The sequence below is a fragment of the Elephantulus edwardii genome, unplaced genomic scaffold, assembly GCF_000299155.1.
Source record: "Elephantulus edwardii isolate Elephantulus edwardi_28Jun2011 unplaced genomic scaffold, EleEdw1.0 scaffold00074, whole genome shotgun sequence".
Lineage (NCBI taxonomy): Eukaryota > Metazoa > Chordata > Mammalia > Macroscelidea > Macroscelididae > Elephantulus > Elephantulus edwardii.
This window is the reverse complement of record NW_006399824.1, coordinates 1,031,215-1,049,987: the sequence shown is the minus strand read 5'-3', so window position 1 is coordinate 1,049,987 and position 18,773 is coordinate 1,031,215. Positions and strand designations below refer to the sequence as shown.

Genomic DNA, 18,773 nt, shown 5'->3' with positions numbered 1-18,773 from the left:
TCGCCCCTGACTTCCAGGCTTCTTGCTACCCTTGTCTGTACCATCTTTTGACCCATAGCCTCTGGCCTTGGGGGTCCTTTCCTTTGGTCCATGTGGGGGACTGTGCCCTTCTGCTGAGTCAGGGGGCTTCCTAAAGGCCATGGCTAGGCCAGACACTTCCCCAGCCTCCTCACAGACCCTAAGTGACCTGCTGTATGGTCGACGCACAAGGAATACCAGAGTCACCTCATCCACAAACGACTCTGAGGCAGAGAGGTGGCTTTTCCCAGCCCTGCAAGATGAGAACCTCACGCCTGGCAGGGCAGAGCTGGAGAAACACCATTCCTAACCCAGTTAGGACAGCAGGAGTTAGGGCAGCAGGGGTGGGGATAACTTACCCATGCCAGCCAGCCAGCTGGGGGCAATGCTGGAATCCAGCATCCAGTCCCATCGTATGAGATCATGTTCAGGAGCTTCAGATTTGGAATCAGATCCAAATTCAAATTCCAGCTCTGCTACTTTATCTAAGTTACCTCTGACAAGTTACTGAGCTTCCAGGACCTTGATTCTCATCAGGAAAATGGATCTGATGATACAGAATTCCTATGGAGAGAAAATGAAATAATGTGTGTAGACTACTACATAACAGAGAACAAATTCTCAACTAACTGTGATAGCAAGCTATTACTGAGATTGTCTTTAAAAGTAAATTAAAGAAGCTCTGTGGCCTAGTGGCAAGAAACTGCACTGCAATCCCAGAGGTACGTGGTTCAAATCCACCAGATGCTATGCTGGAGAAGGAGGGGCACTCTCCTTCTGTACTGGTCAGATCTGATTTGATAGTACACACATACACACACGCACAGACATGATAAAACATTTTTAAAAAGGTAAATTAAACACTTTATATAAATCACCTGTCTTCCTGCTGATCATGGAGCAAACTCTCAGGACTGCTGTGTGACTTTGGACATGTTCCTCCACCTCTCTGAGCCTCATTTTCCTTGTCTTAGGATTGAGGATAGTATTAGCTACCTATTGTGCATAGATTGAGGATAATATTAGGCAGTTTACACAACTTTGCTGCTGAAAATGAAGAGGCTATGGAATGCTTTCTGCAGAAGATCAAGGACTGCAGCCTTCAGTATGGATTACATCTCAACATCAAGAAGACAAAGATTCTCAATACAGGACCAGCAGTCAACATTATGACAGATGGAGAAAGGATTGAAGCTGTTAATGATCTCATCTTGCTTGGATCGACAGTTAACACACTTGGTGCCAGCAGACATACTGCATTGGACAAGTCTCTGTCAAGGACCTCTCCAAAATGCTGAAGATCAGTGATGTTAATTTGAAGACAAAGGTGTATGTGATGCAGGCCATGTCTTCTCAGTCACCTGCTATACATTAGAGAGCTGGACAGTGGATAAGGATGAAAGGAGAACAACTGATGCCTTTGAGCTGTAGTGTTGGAGAAGAGCACTGAATATTCCTTGGGCTGCCCAGAGAGCAAACAGATATGTTCTTGGAAAAAGTGCTCCTTGGAGGCAAAGCTGGCAGAGCTTTGTCTTTCATACTCTGGACATGAAGCTAGATGAGGCTGTTCCTTGGAAAGGGACAGGACATGGTGCTTGGAAAGAGGAAGGGTCAGAGAAGGAGAGAAAGATTTTCAATGTGATGGATTAGCACCGTGACTTCAGCAATGGGCTCTAAAGTATCAGAGATGATGAGGATGGCACAGGGCAGGGGAGGGGTCAGGTCAGCTGTTCATAGGGTCACTAGTATGAGTTGTCCTCGACTTGATTGCAGCTAAACAACAACAATAGTAGTAAGGAGTTGCACTGTCAACCCAAAGTCAGACAGTTCAAATCTACCAACTTCTCCGAGAAAGAAAGGTGGGCAGGCTCCTCTCCTGTGACTAACAGTCTGAAAATCTGCTGGCAGGTCAGCTATGAATCAGCTCCACTCAACAGCATGTAACAGCCAATCTCAGAGCAGTGGTGATGTTAGATACCTTTGAGTCATGGCTACCCCAAGCACCATGTATTGAATTGCTGTGAATTTTAGGAGTCTCACTAGCGGGTTTTTCAGAAGTGGATCTGTAAGCCTGTCTCCCCACTGTCTTAGGCTGGAAGCTCTCACATCATAGCAGTATCAAAGCAGCAGTAGCCTCACAATGACGCACGAGCTTCCACTGACAAGTGGAAGTAGCTGCGCATGCGTGGTAGGTAGCTGTACCTAAGGCATATTGACCGGGCATCGGGCCCAGAATTCCTGCATGGAATATGATCATTCACCACTGAACCACCCCTACCCCCTCTCTAAGGGGTTTCCAGAGTCTGTAAAACCCCATCAAAGGAGATGGCCTGTCTTTCTCATTCAAAGCATCTGGTGGATTTTAACTGCGTGCCTTTGGGGTTGGCAACACCACTCCTCACTTACCGGGTCACCAGAGCTCCCTGTTTAGGATCCAGCAAGTCAATACGACTCCCAGTGAACCCATGAATGACAGAGCTGAGCTTTGCCCTTCCTGCGCTGCTCTCAACACCTCTGATATTCTTGAGTCTATTGTTAAGTCACTACGTCGATCCATCTCATCGAGGGCCTTCCTAGCTTTGTCTAATCACGTACCTTTCCCCATACAATGTCTTTTTCCACAGGCTGGGCCCTCCTGACAGCTAGTCCAAAGTATGTGAGACATATTTTCACCATCCTTGCCTCTAAATAACATCTTGGCTGTACTTCCTCCAAAACAGATGTTGTTGAGTACCATCAAGTCAGAACCAACTCATAGCTGAGCTTCCAGGAGAAGCAGCTGGTGGATTTGAACTGTGCGTCTTTGGGTTGGCAGCATAATTCTTTACCGCTATGGCACCAGCACTCCCTCCAAAGCAGATTTTTGCTGTTGTTGTTAGATGCTGTCGAAATGAGTACGATACTATGAACAAGAGATCTGAACCTAGTCCTGTCCTGCACCATCCTAACGTTTCCTGACACACAAGATCCCACTGCAGCAGTCACTGTGTCAGTCCATCTGGTTGAGGGTCTTCCTCTCCTTCGCTGACCCTCCACTCTTTCTAGCATCATGTCCCTCTCCAAGGAATAGCACCTCCTAGCAACATGTTCAAAGTATGTGCCAAAACAGATAGTATATACAAATTTTACAATAATACTTAGAAACCAGGAAGAACCAAAGAAGAGTAATAATTACAAAGAAGTATTGTTACTGTTTTGTAGTATGGCTAACGTTGAGAAGAATGGGAATCCCAGAACACTTAATTGTACTCATGTGAGACCTAGACCTAGACCAAGAGTTGTTGTTGGGACGGAACAAGGGAACACTGTATGGTTTAAAATCAGGAAGAGTGTGCATCAGGGTTGTGTTCTTCCTCCAACCTGTTCAGCCTATATACTGAGCAAATAATTTGTGAAGCCAGACTCTATGAAGAAGCATGTGGCATCAGGATCAGAGGACAATTCCTCAACAACATGCTTACTGAAAGTGAGGGGGTTCTGAATCACTTATTGCAGAAGATCAGAGACTACAACCTTCAGTATGGATTGATTACATCTTAACATCAAGAAGACAGAGGTCCTTATGACTGGGCCAGTGGACAACCTCATGATAGATGAAGGATTGAAACTGTTAATAATTTTGTCTTTCTTGAATCCCTTGGTACCAGTAGTCCAGAGATCTGGAGACATATTTCTTGGGCAAATCCAAAGCTTGCACAAGGGACCTCTCCAAAATCCTGAAGAGCAGTCATGGTCAGTTTGAAGACAGAGGTGTGCCTGACTCAGGCCATGGTCTTTTCAATCACTTGCTGTGCATCTGAGAGCTGGACAATGAATAAGGATGACAGAAGAACCAATACTTTTAAGTTGCAGTGTTGGAGAAGAGTAAAGAGTACTGAATATCCCATAAATTGCCAGAAGTACAAACAGATGTGTCTTGGAGAAGGTGCCAGCTGAAGTGTTCTTTGGAGGTAAGAATGGCAGAGCTTTGTCCCTCATACTTGGGACGTGTTGCTAGGAGAGGCTATTCCTAGGAAAGGATCTCATGCTTGGAAGGGTGGAGGGTCAGCAAAAGAGAAGAAACCCTGTAGAGATGGCAATTGACATGGGGACTGCAGCAATGGGCTCATGTGAATCAGAGATGGTGAAGATGGCACAGGATAGGGCGAGAGTCAGGTCTCTCTATTCATAGGTTAGCTGTGAGTCGGACTTGACTTGATGGACCTAATAACAAGAGACATCACCAGCTAGTTTCTCCACTGTAAACGGGATTGTGGCCCCAGCCAACTGATTGTTTTAAGGATTAAGGACAAGTAATACCAAGTGTCTTAGGCCCACAGAAGGTGCTGGGCAATGATCTCAGTTATCCCTGTGCCTCTCAGAGGGACCCCCCACGTGCCTGTGCCTCCTCCAGGCGACTGGCCTCTCTTCAGAGAGAGAGAAGCACCGCCCCTGACAGCCTTTGACGTACTGTAATTGCTTTCCCAGGTCGAGTCCTTTAAGAACAGAGCTGCTGGCCAGAGCAATTTGCTCCCCATCAATTTTTATTTCCTGGTTTTAAAATAAAATAAAGAGAGAACAGGGAGCCCAAGAGCAGCTGGGCTTGTGCAATAACAAATAACCTGAGGACCCCACACCTCGAGAGTACCCTGTCACCCCAGATCCCCAGCCCTGCTTGTCCTGTGACTGACACCTTAATAAAGGGCTCCGGTTGAGCACCTCTCACCCCACCTCAGGCTCAGGTCCACCACCCTCCTCCACCACCTCCACCAGTCAGGCAGGGGAGAGGGCTGGGTGGAGGGGGCTCCGCTTGTCTCCAAAGGGTTGGAAAAGAGAATATGGAACTGAAGGGGGAATAATGATAATACTTAAAAAAGAGAGAGAGAGAATAAGAAAACCTCACATTGCTGTCAAGTGAAAACTGATTCACAGCTGACCCTCCAGTGTGTGTGTGTGTGTGGTGTTGTTGTTTTTGTTGTTATGTGTCATTGAGTGGACCATGACTCATAGCGACTCTGTGCACAATAGCTCTGAACCTTGCTCCATCCTGAGCCAATCTCACTGTCTCTGACACATCTACCTTCATTACCCTAGTTATTGTGTCAATTCATCTCATCAGGGTCTTTCTCTACTTACTGTCCTTCAACCCTGCCAAGCATGATATTCTTCTCCAAAGACTGGTCTCTCTTGGCTGCATTCCCAAAATATGTGAGGCAGAGGCTCAAACTCCTTGCCTCCAAGGAGCAGCTTGATTTCACTTTCTCCAGGACAGACCTGTTAGTTCTTTTGGCAGTCCGTGGTGTATGTTCAGCACTACAGCTCAGAGCCATCAATTCTTCTTTTGTCTCCCATCCAAATACTAACCAGGCCCGACCCTGCTTAGCTTCCGAGATCAGACGAGATCGGGCGCGTTCAGGGTGGTATGGCCGTAAAAAAAAAAATTCATTCTTCTTTTGTCATCTTTGGTCACTGCCCAGCTCTCTGATGCATAGCAAGTAATTGCAAAGATCATGGCCTGGATCGGGTGCACCTTAGTCTCTAGACTAATATCCTTGCTCTTTAGCACTCTGGAGAGGTCCCTGACAGCAGATTTTTCTAATTAAGTTTATCTTGTGATTTCCTGACTGCTGGTGCCAAGAGTGTTGATTGTGGAACCAAAGCAAGTTAAAAATGTTAACAATCTCAGTCACTTCTCTTTCTACCATGGTGCTACCAATTGGTGAGTGATGATGTTGAGCTTCAATCTATATTGCAAACTAACCTTCTACAGCAGATGCTTCAGGTCCTCCTCAATTTCAACAAGCAAGTAAGGCTGTGTCATCTGCATAATGCAGATTGTTGATGAGTCTTCCTCTAATCCTAACACTACATGCCTCCTCATAAAATCCAGCCTCTCAGATAATCTATTCTGCATACAGATTGAAAAGGTATGGAGATATGACGCTTCCCTGATGCGCACCTTTTCCAGTGTTGAACCATCCAGTGTTTACTTGCTCTGCTCTGATGACTGTCTCCTGGTCCAAGTAAAGGTTTCATATGAGCACAGTCAGGTATTCTGGGATTCCCATTCTTCTCAAAGTTAGCCATAGTTTGTGTGATCCACCTTTACACCGTCAGTGAACCACAGATAGACATTCCTCTGATACTGTCTGCTTTAGCCAAGATCCATCGGACATTGAGTTCTATGAGGCTGTAAAGCTGATAGGAGATGTCTCGTTTTCTCCTTCTCAGCCCTTGATGGATTCGAACCACTGGAGAGGTTCTGCCTTTGGGATAGCAATGCAACTCCCATGGACTAGGCATCAGAGCCCCCTGTAGTGATTATACCAGCTCCATAGAACAGAGCAATTCCTATGATCTAAAGCCATTTGCATATATTGCTTTCTTTGATCCTCACATCAACGCCAGGAAGCAGGGACTATTATGGTGGCCCTTTTTGATGTTGTTGGTTGCTGTGGTGTTGACTTCAGCTCCTGGCACCTTCTTATACAGGAGAGCAAAGCTTTGCTTGCCCCCAGGGCCGCCCCGTGTTTGTCACTGTTGGCGTAGTCAAGTCCATATTGCAGCCTCTCTGTGTCTTGAATGCCTTCCAGTCCTCTAGTCTAGGGCCTCGACACATCAGGCAGTATTTTGCCATGATCCTTAAGGTGTTCACTAGCTCATATTTGGAAGCAGATCATCAGGTCTTTCTATCTAGTCTGCCTTAGTCTTGAAGTTCTGCTGCAGCTTGACCACCCTGGTGCTCCTGCTTGTGTTTGGAACCCAGGGACAAAGCTTCTGGCATTGTGGAAGCAAGCAGCAACCAACTGAGAGATGGGCGTGGAGCCCAGTGTCAGAGGAGGAGCCTGAGCCCCGGAGTCACTCTGTGCTTGCTCCGTTCCCCCTTCTCCCCTCATCTCTCCTGCTCCTTCTTCTCCCTCTTCCCTTCTTCCCCTCCTCCTTTACCTTCCCTTCTCCCTCCCCCATGCCACCATCACCCTTTTGGGGTCCTCTCCTCCTCATCTGCATACAACATCAGTCACCTTGGCTGTACTAGAAAGGATCTCTAAATTACAAATAAATAAAATTTCCTTGCTGTTCTTTCTTCCCTCAGCTGGCCTTTATTGAGGGCTTCTGTGTGCCAAGCCCAAGGGACGTTGGGGGTCCATGAGCAAGGCAGACTCTGACTCTGCCCTCACAGAATTTATATTCTAGTGGGAGTCAGGGGGAGCCAGGACATACTTACCACGTGCTTGTGCCAAAGCCGTGCCCCCGCCCCGTCACACAGGTCTGCCACCAACTTTAAAACATGTCTGAGCCCAGCCTCTTCCCAGGGCTTGGCTGACGCCTGGCCTCTGCCCCACTTCTCACCTGAGGGCCATAGTAACCACCTTGCTTCTCAGCTTCTGCTCCTGGCCTATTCTGTGCAGCAGTCCCTCTGTCAAAGGAGACCTGCCCCATCAGCTGAGACATGGGGAGGAAGGATCCGGCCCCAGGAGATGAGTGAGGGACATTTGAAAAGTTAATGCAAAGGCAAAGACTGAGTAGCCGGAGCAGAGTGGCAACAGACATGAGCCAGGAGGGGCCCCTCCAGGCCACAGGACTGGCCCACACAGCCCTTTAGAGGCCACCACATGGAATTTGGACTCTGTCTGAGGGTGTTCCACCAGAAAGGGGTATGCTTGTATCACCAAACACACCCTCTGGCTCAGGGTGAAGGATGGACAGTTGGACGTTAGTGGAGGCAGCTGACTGTAGGAGGCTGTGCACAACCTAAAGCCTAGAGTCCGGGCCTCACAGCAGGGTTAAGGCAGTACCGGAACCAGAATCTGGACTTTTCTTTAGCCACAAATTCTTGCACTGCATTCCTCAGGGAGAAGCATATGTCTACCTTCATGGAGCAGAAAAACTGGCAGGGACAGCAAAGAGGTCTTAAACTGTGTCTACCTGCAATCAGGGGCCATTGGGAGTACTAGGGTTGAGAGAAGTCCTGAGGCCATCCCTGGACTTAGTGCCGTGATCGATAGCAATGTCTGCCATGGATACAGATGATGGAGGTGACAACTACCTTTTTGTCCATCCCAGGTCTACAATGGAACAGAAAAAGAGACAGAAGACCCTTCCCTTCCCCTCCAGCCCCGCACCACCACTCAAGTCCTCCACCCTGTCCTAACTTCCCTCCCACTCAGCTCTTTCACCCCAGTATGTGCTTGGAGTCCCAGCCCCAGCTTTCCCAGTAGCCTCTCCTGTTTTAAGTTGCTCACATGCTCGAAGCCCAGAACAGGCCCCAGAGTCTTTACAGAATGTGTTTGTTCTCCCTCACATGCTCAGCATCCTCATCCTCTCTTCTTCCCCCTCTGCTCAGCCCACCTGGACATGCATCTTCCTGTCTTCCACACAAATTCAACGGGAGGCCTTTGCCCTAGTTGTTGTTGTTGTCAGGTGTTGTCAAGTTGACTACAACTCATAGCGACCTTATAAACAGTGCATCTAAACCCTGCCCTATCCTGTGCTAGAGACACCATCATTTTCTCTTCTCTCAGAAGCAGGGTACCCCAAGAGTCCCCTGAAGACACTGAGAGCAGTGGCTACCAGCCAAACACCACCCCTTCCTAATACCACCTTGCCCTTCCTTCCTGCCCTGACTTACAACTCAGATTAGCCAGCATTCTTCTAATCAGCAGAGAAACTGAGGCACCAGGTGTTTCCTGAGATATGTGGGGCAGACTGGATGATGCTTCCTGACCATCCGCTTCTCCTTCAAGTCCTAGTGAGGAACCCACTTCCTGGCACATGAATAGGGCATGGGGACGTCACCCTTGGCTCTGAGCCACCAGGTCCTCCAGTGAAGGGCCCCATCTGCCTGGCACCAGCCGCCCCCGCCCGCTGGAGCTTCCACGCGTGCCGATAATCTCACATAGTTGAAGGAGTTCTGAGGGGCTTGGCGAATGATGAATGTACAGAACATTACCAGCGAAGCGCCGGGGCTCCGCGGAGCTGTTTAAAAATGCATTCTCCCATGTAAATTTCTGCTCCATCAATCCTTATGACATGTCAAACATTGCTATTGTTTCCTGAACAAATTGTACTGCATGCCCTTCTCTGCAGATTTGTGCAGAGGAGCAGAACTGCCTGCCGCCACCTGCTGCCCACCTCTGCTGCCAAGACCCAGGGCTGCGGGGAGCAGCTGGGCCTGCCTTGCTTCAGAGCGGAAGCCTCGTGAGGGGTGTCGGGGTGCACGAGCGTGACTGGTGTGGGCACCTGCAGGGAGTGATTGAGTGTGTACTGCCAGACTGGGCCCAAGGGGGAGGCACACAAGGGGCGGGGCAGGCTGAGGGTGCCTGAGGCCAGAGTGGGAAGGACACATGGGGAGGGGGGTGTGTGAGAGTGTGTGAATGTATATATGTATGTGAGAGAATGTGTGTGTGTGTGAGAGAGAGAGGAAAGGAGGGTGTATGTGTGTATGAGAGAGAGAAGGGCAGTGTGTGTGTGTGTGTGTGTGAGAAAAATTGTGTCTATGTGAGAGAAAGTGTAGGTGTGTGAGAGAGAATGTGTGTGTGTGATAGAGAAAGTGTGTGTGGGAGAAGGAGTGGGAGTGTGTATGTGAGAGAGAAGGGGTGTGTGAGAGAGAATAGGTGTGTATAAGAGAAAAGAAAATGTGTGTGTGTGAGAGAGAGGGAGAGAGATAGAAACGTGTATGAAAGAAGGAGTGAGAGAGGGCTGTGTGTGTGTGTCTGTTTAAGACTGTGTGTGAGACACACTAAGTATATGTGTGCTTGTACATCTGTGGGTTTCTATGAGCAGTGTATCCATGTCTTGTGTGTGTGTGTGTGTGTGTGTGTGTGTGTGTGTGTGTGAGTCTGTGTGAGCATTGTGTCTGGGGTGGGGTTAAGAGAAGCCTCTGACTAGTGTCTGTCTGATTCAGAAAGGAAGAGATGTTTATATGAGGGTATGTGTGTATGTGTGTGTAAGAAAAGTGAAGTTACTAGGACAGAACTTTCAAGCTATAAAGTGCAAAGGAGGCGTGCTAAAACATGATCTTGGGTGGTGTAGCAGGCATCCAGGGACAAATGGGCTGTAGTTTGGAGGGAGACCCTGGTAGACGGTCAGAGGGTGGGAGGACATAGAGAGGGGAGTCAGGTAGAGAAATAGGCCCAGTGTTGATAGACAGGTATCACAAGGCATTAGGAAAGACAGCAGCCACATGGAGGGACAGAAGTGCATCACATCAAAGCAAATACTGGGTAAGAGGTGTCTCATTCTGGGAGGTGGGTTGTAGGGGGTGAGAGGTGGTGGCTGTTCACAGGCTGGACAAGCAAAGGGCTGTTGGACAGGAAGACCTGGCCCTGTTGAGCTGGTGGGCTCTGGGTGGACAGGAGGTGTTGTAGCCTGGAGGGCGGGGGCTACAGGTGTACCAGGTGGAGGGGGACTGTGCACAGGGCACTGAGTGGACAGCCTGGTTGGTGAGAGAGGACATAGCCAGGTCAGCTTCCCTGCCTTCAGATTAGATTCTGAGCAAACTCTGAATCAATCGCGAAGACCAAGACCAAGTTCAGGGGGAGAGTCAGGTTGCCTTGAGGGTCAGTGGATTCAGAACCAGAGACGCACTCCCCCAGTGCACCGAGGCGGGATACAGAGAAGATGAGCAGATAAGAGCATAGGCCTTGGAGCATATGCTGGAGATGTGCTGGGCTCACATCTCAGCCCTGTCGCTGTTTGACCTTGAGTACGTTGGTTGAACTCTCAGAACCTCAGTTCTCTCTGTCTGTAAAATGGTAATAGTAAGGTATCAGCCCCATTGGGGCGATGGATTGAGGTAAAGCATGACAAGCATTTGGACGGTATGTGGCACAAGGGAAGATGGTGAGTGGTACCTTCTTACCCACTCTTCCCACTAAACCCAAGATTTCTAAAAGCCTCCATTCCAGACTCAGGCCCCACCAACCTGATGATGTGGCCATGTTCCCCCTCCACCGCCGCCTCCGCTCACCTTGTCTTAACCTTTGAAATTCCATGTTTGTATTTTTTTTTCTCCTTTTTTGTCAGCAAAAGAAAATTACACTCTACTGGCATTGTCCATCATGGAAATAAGCACTTGCAGATGCAATTATAAAGGCCCAAATGAGAGAATTAGTTTTGCTTGAAAATACAAGTGTTGAGAGACTGGAGGAAACAACTATAAATCATGCACTTGGGACTGGCCAGTCACGATTGCCCTGTGTCCCCTCCCCACACACTGACCTCAGGGACAGGTGCTAGCCTTCTGGGGCTACAGACCCTTCCCTTGAGGGCGATTGAGTCGGGGAAGCAGAGGCATTCTGAGATCCTTTCCAGCCTCATGCCTCAGTTGCCCTGATATGCAGGTCAGCATCTCTCACAGGAGCTACCCCAGCCAGTTGTAGAGGCCCAGAGAGACCAGAAGTCTTCTCCAGGATAAAGACACTTGTCCTCAAGTCAGCTCCACCTCCTGGTGACCCTCATGGTACCAGAGTAGAGCTGTGTTCCACAAGGGCTTCAGTGGGTGATTTCATTGTATTCCTTTTTATTTTGGTTTTGAAAATATACAGCACAGCAAAACATTCACCAGTTTCCTGGTTTCTACAAGCACAATTTAGCAACACTGATTACATTCTTCAAGTTGTGTAGCTATCCGTCTATTTTAAGTTTTTCTGCCCTTATTACTATAAATCACTGCCCCTAGATGACACAGCCTTGTGTGCTGAAAGTGAGGGAACACTTGTGGCAAAGGATCAGTGAAATACTTGCTACAGTTTTCAATATGGATTAGACCTCAACATCAAGAAAACAAAGGTCATCACCACTGGGCCAATAGGCAACATTATGACAGGTGGAGAAGACTGGAATTGTCAACAATTTTCTCTTACTTGGATCCATAGTCAGCATCCCTGATACTCACAGTCAGGAGATTAGGAAATTTATTACATCAGGAAAGTCTGCTGTCAGGGACCTCTCCAAATTGCTGAGCAATGATGTCAGTTTGAAAACTAAGGTACGCTTGATCAGGCTATGGGTTTTTTCCATCACTTGTCGTGCATTTGAGAGCGAGACAGTGAATAAGTATGACAGAAGAAGAATTGATGCCTTTGAGTGTTGTTGGAGTAAAATACTGAGTTATCTGTGGACTGCCATAAGAACAAACAGATGTCTTAGAGAAGGTACTTCTGGAGCGCTCCTTGGAGGCAAGGATGGTGAAGCTTCCTCTCACATATTTTGGGCATGTGGCTAGGTGAGGCTATTCCTTGGAGAAGAACAACATACGTGGAAAGGTGGAGAATCAGTGAAAGAGAGGAAGACGCTCGACAGGATTGATGGATTGACTGAGATGATGCGGATGGCACAGGACAGGACAGGGTTCAGACCTGCTGATAATAGGGTCACAATGAATCATACTGGATTTGATAGCACCTAACAACAACACTACCCCCTAAGATCTTTGGAGTTCTTATCAATTTGATCCCACAGAGATATGTCTTAAAAGAGTATAAAACTCAGGACAGACATTTTTATAATTTCTGAACTCTCAATTCTGTTCCATTGCTTTAGTGTCTTTTATTGTACCAGTACTGAATGGTTCTGATTATTTTAACTGTAAATGTTTTAAGATCAGGAATGGAACTCTTTGTACTTTGTTCTTCCCTTTCAGTGTTGTTTTAGTCATTCCTAAAGCATGAAAATCCATTCTCTTCTCTTTCTATATAAAGTTGAAAGTTAGTTTTTCTATTTTTATAAAAAAAGGTGGCTGGAATTTTGATCAGGGTTGCCTTAAATCTATAGGTTGCTTTGCATAGTATTGACACCTTAACAATATTAAGTCTTCCAAACCACAAGCATGAAATAGCTTTCCGTTTAGTTAAATCTTTGCTCTTTTTCAACAATGTTTTATCATTTTCCTTGCATAAGTATTTCACATCCCTAGTTAGATTTATTTCTAGATATTTTATTCTCTTAGATGTTACTGTAAATGGAATTGTTTCCTTTCTGGATTTTTCATTCCAAATTATTTTTGTTTTTTAACCTTATACTCTCAGAAGCTGCTCAATTCTATTAGTTTTAAAAGTTTTCTTGTGGAGACTTTGGCATTTTCTACAAGTAGACTCATATCTATGAATACCAATCATTTTACTTCTTTTCTAATCTGGATACCTTGTCTTTGGCTGGGTTTTATGGAGGGGGGACCCATGAAGCTTACATGTAGAGAGAGACTGATTTTGAGGAAATGGCTCATGTGTTTATAGAAGTGTTTGGAGGGAACAAATGAGTCCATGTCACTAGCTGCCGCTTTGGAGACTGGCATGTCCAAGGGCCACTACTGGGAAGCATCACTGCAGATGAATTGCTTTAGAGACTGCCAGCTTCAGAGGCTGACAAGGACAAAGATATCATGGGAGAGCAGGGTCACAGATGGCTGGATTTGGATACTGATGAGCCAAAGTCGCAAATACACATGTCTCTGGTTCTAGTCTGGAGACTATAAGCCAGATAACGAGATGTAGATTGAACCAAAACTCTCTCTAGCTTTTTCCCAGAGAATCGAGAAACATGATTAAGCAGCCCACACTACTGAGGAAACCCTCCCTAATGAGATAAGGCACATAATGTCTTTACAGATGAGCTTCTAAATCCTTCCTCATTAACATCACAGAAGTCAGAATCTACAACGCATAGAATAGTTACAGTTACAGACCGTCAATGTGGATGAAAACTAAACAAATAAAGTTATAAAACTGTCAAAAAAAAAAAAAGAATAGTTACAGTATACAGACGATAGAGCGACCTTGATACAAAATATTAACCTTTACACTTTGTGCTTCTTTTTCTTGTCTTATTGCTCTGGTTAAGACTTCTAATACAATTCTGAATAGAGTGCTGAGAGTCAGAGCCCTTGTCCTGTTCTCAATTTCAAGGAGAAAGCTCTCCATCTTTCTCAATTAAATATAATATTGGTTCTTGACTTTTCATAATATAATATTAGTTCTTGACTTTTCATAATACAATATTAGTTCTTGACTTTTCATGTGTGCCTAGGACTATCCTGAGGCATTTCCCTTCTGTTCCTGTAGATGTTGGGTTTTAGCAAATGCTTTTTCTTCAGCCATGGTTCAGTCGTAATTATACAGTTTTCTACCTTTCTTCTATTAATGTGATATATTATGTTGACTGATTTTCTAACCATCCCTGTATTCCTGGAGTAAATCACAGCTTGCTTTTTTGGTGTGTTGCTGATTTTTCAGAAGTAGACTTTCTTCCAGGATGTTTAGGTAAATATGAACCTCCAATCTTTCATTTGACAGCTGAGCATGTTAACAGTTTTACACCACTCAGGGGTTCCTCTCTAGGACTACTCATAAAATAGCAGCCCAGTCACCTCTTTCTGTTCCTCCTACTTCTTAGCAATCTCTGAAATCTCATGGTTTTGTTACGTCTCCCCTCACTTACTGTCTTTCTCCCCCTTTTGGAGTATGTCACATTCCAGAGACGGCTTTGTTGTACTTGTGGCTATGATTCAGTGCCTGGCACACTGGAAAAGTTCAAAAAAGAATTGAGCAAGTAAAGTATCTGGCCAATGTCTTCTGGAAGGCTCTGTTAGTGATGTGCCACGTGTCTGTCCTGTGCCTGTGCAGGTCCACTCTCCTTCTCTGTCTGTTCTCTGCCCCAAGAGGCTGACCTGCACAGGCCACATAGAGGAACACCCTGTCACTCCATCTGTCATTCGTGTTTGACCAACCGGAAGTGTCAGCAGGAGGTCAGAGCTTAGGAAATACATGGAGATGGTCTGTGAATCTCACCTCAAGTCCCTGGGAAATCCACACAGCTCCATTCTCACTGCTCACTGCATGCTGTGGTGTCTGCTAATGGCCGAACATCAGCCTACAGAAGTCCATACTGGCCCTCAGAGTCTAGCAATGGACATTACAGATTTTACCAAATGAAGCAAAAATTTCAAGCCCTGTGCTGGGTAGAAGGGAAAATACAAAACTAACTTAGACAGATGTCTTCAAGACGAGACAAACAGAGCACACACAGGCAGTTGTTACACACAAAGATTTTGCTGCATATTCCAAGAGCCAGGGTACTTGAGACCAGGAACAGGGAGCTCTCTAAAAGAGGGGACACTCCGGTTGTGTCCTGAAGGGTGGGTGAGAGTTTGGACAGCAGCTGTGGAGTGGCAAGAGAGTCTGGGATGAGGAAACAGTGGATACAACTTCAAAGGCCAGGCTGTAGAGAGCCTTGGCACCAACATATTGATCTATGACTAACTCAGAAGGCAGTGGGGTGCTACTGAGCAGAAAAGTATGATCATTGTAGCCATTGATTGGTTTTGACTTCCTACCCCTGGGCCTCTTATAAGAACTTGGTCAAGCGGTAAAGTACAACCTAGGTACCAGCCCAGAGCCTGGGTGGGAAAGGTGAAATTCCAGGCTTGGTAGTGGGGACGGGGGTGGGGAAGGACACCCCTCTGCCACAAAGACCCAGGGCTTGGGAGAGGCCAGAGTCAGGAAAGTACTCACCTGGAAGCATTGTTCAACATGCTTAGAGTACTTACATAAAACATAAAGGTCTGTAAGGGCTGATCATCTAGACATCTTGGCTAGTTACCCTTAATCATCTGTCTGGCTTTGTGACCTTGCGTTCCACCCGTCAGAGAGACAAGCATGCCCATTTCTGGGGTGTATTAAAGGGGGAAAGTGTTCCTGAAATGAGAAGAAGTTCTGTTGTGTGTACACAGCAGGCCCCGTGAGCCTTCCTTCCTAAAGCAGGACCCCCAGGGGCCTGGCTCAGTGCTGATTTTTCAGGTGACCCACTAAGCAAGTCCCTGCCCTGGAGAAGGAGGCTTTTCAGTGATGTCATCGTAGTGGAGTAAGGGTGGGTCCCACCTGCTCCCCCATGGATGTGCAGAGGGAGGCTGGCTAGGCAGGGCAGGCCTCTGGCCGACCCCCCCCCCCAGGGAGCCAGGCCCACTTTGAACACCAGGCCTCAGGGACGCTGGCCTGCTAGGGGGCTGTGTGTCTCATAAGGGCATGGACTGGTTTAAAACCGAGCTTCAAGTCCCAGCTCTGCCACTTACCAATTGTGTGCCTGGGGACAAAAACATTTCTGTGCTTCTGTTTGCTTGTTTGTGAGTGGAAGTGGGGTGGGATGGAGCTAAAATTTAAGTAAAGTACTGCAATAATAAGAGCCTCTGGTGGCCTAGTGGGTAAGGAGTTGCAGTGCCAACACAAAGACAGTTAGTTTGAGTTTACCAGCTTCTCCTTGGGAGAAAGGTGGGCATTCTTTTCCGGTCTGATTTAAGCCTCTGAAAACCCACTGAAGGGTCAGCTATGAGTCAATTCCAACTGAATGGCACATAACAATGAAGATGGAATAGTGTAGAATTAAGCAATTAATACAAGTTAGTACCTTAATACGTATTGTTTAGATGTGAATGCAGATGCAGCCATGGACAATAGAGGTGTAAGACAGAGAGGTAAATACCTTCATCATCCATCTGCCTTTATGTCCAGGACTAGGTCTTGGACTCAGGAGCCCCTGACCCTGTCCTCAGGGAGCCCCCAGCTTGTGGAGCAGAATCACCTCAGAAGACAGCTGCCGTGCTGGGCCCTCAGGCGTAGCTGAGCAGGCAGAGCCCACCCTGGCCACATCTTGGGACTCAGGGCTTCCTACAGGGATGGAGGGGAAGAGCAACCCCAGCACAGGAAGCAGGTAGATGAGGGTCCAGCAGGAGTTCTGGACCAGCAGCAGAGCTGGAAAGGTAGAAATGTCAAACCTACAGCTGGGCTGCGAGGAAGGGAGGTGGGATTGTTTCCTGAGACCCCACTACACCCTCATGCCAGACTGTGGAGTGAGCACATCTGCTTCCTGGACTCCTGGGTGAGGCCCTGTGTCCATACAGGCTGCCCAGCCCTGGCAGGCCACCAAATTCACTTTTCATCTTTTTATTATTCTGCTTCATGCATTTGAGAAATAAAAGCCTTCCCTCTCCTCTTCACTGGTCATACATATTTCATACGGTCATTAGACGGTGGCACTAGAGGACTTACAAATCTCCCCTGGCCATCGTCACGGCCTGGGCGGGCAATGAGAGGCCCTGGGGGACAGGGCCACTCTGGGACCAATTTAGGGGGGATGTCATGGTGGGATGGAGGCATGCAGCTGCCTAGAGAGAGAATACAGCCCCATTGTGTCCCCCGAAGGTTCATTAGCTCATCTCTTTGGGACTCAGCAGCTTCAAGCCTCACACTATAGGGGACTGGGTGAGGGGTCCTCAGGGGTCTTTCCTTTCCTCACTGTCCAAGTGCAGTTCTGAAGGATACCCCTGTGTGAAGGGCTTGGCAATGTGACCTTATCCACTGGGCTGCCAGAGCCCCTTAATAATGTCATACTTGACAATTATTATTTATCAATAGAATAAAAGGACACTTAGAATTGGGATGTGTCCCTAGAAGGTGGATCACTATTAGAAGTGTTGGCATCCTCTCCGGGACTAACCCAGACACGAAGCCTTGTTAAGTTCACTCTTAGTCCTGAGAGAAAGCAACACATGGAGGTTAAGAGTGTGGCCTCTAGGGCAATACAACACAGACTCAGATCCCAGTGTTGCCTCTTTTAACATCTGGGAAGACGTGGGGGTGTTATTTACCCACTCTGGACTCACCATCCCTGACACATGCGTGCCCATTGCTGCAGTGGGGAGGTTGTGGGCCCCAATTGCACATGGCTAATGATGACAGTTGTACCTATTTTCTAGGACTGTTAATTGCATGAAATGAGTAACACTCATGGTGCCAGTAGACAGTTACTATTGATGTCCTCGGAGGAAGCTCAGAGTGGGGTGTGAGAGTCCCTCAGAGCCGGCCCAGGGAGGCCCAGGGAGATCAGCACATTCTTTTTTATTTACTCAGCTTGTGTCTTCAATCCTGATGCCCTCAGAGCCAGGTGGGGTGGTGGAGGGGACCAAGCACCACGCAGTCTGCAGGAGTGTCAGCTGTGGCACAGAGTGGCAATCAGGCATGAGCAGCGTCCTCTAAAACCAGGCCGTTTAGAGCCCCTGGAAATGGCATCTCTCTGTACAGCTGAGTTTTCTAGATAACCACCAGCTTAATCATTTGAATATCAACATTTATTTCATTTCATTCATTTGGGTGGAAATGTATTATTCACCTTTCCACCTTCCTGAACTGAATACACTGGACATAAATTAGCATTTTCATGAAAATTCAGGTTTATTATTATGAACATAGAATTTAATAGAGTTCATAGAATCTAGAAGCTTTAAAAGGGACCTCGGAAAATATTTAGTACAAAGCTTTTAAAATATATTTTTTAGCAGGAGAACCTTTATTCAGTTACGATGTCATAGAGAAGTGTGGTGCATAAAATGTGTGTAAGTGGACACCAAGGTCAGTCCAAGGGCAATCCTGGCTTTACCAGTCACAGCACTGCTTCCTCAGCTCCAGGGCAGGAGCAGAGGTCTCATCTAGGACATAAGAACCTAGTATGTGCTTAATAAATAGTTATTGAGTGAATGGATTGATGGCTGGCTGGTGGTAATTAGCCTGTCCTGTGAATTATAGTCACGGACGGTTCCCTGCATAGGCTAGTGGGCCCAGCCACTAACATTAAACCCGCTAGAAAATACCATTGTCTTGGAGACAGGCAGAGAGGGGAGTGGGTAGTTCTCATCTGAATGACCCAAAGGAGGAACTCCAGGCTGAGAGACCCAGCTTCGTCCTGCTCTGCTTCCTACTTTGTTGTGACATGGAACAGAAAAAGTGTTA

General features: G+C 47.1%; 1 protein-coding gene across 1 annotated transcript in view; it reads left to right on the top strand.

The window, feature by feature from the left end:
- Positions 1–18,773, top strand: part of CDH23 (cadherin-related 23) — a 523,436-nt gene that overhangs the window by 323,521 nt on the left and 181,142 nt on the right. The gene's annotated exons all lie outside the window — the stretch shown is intronic.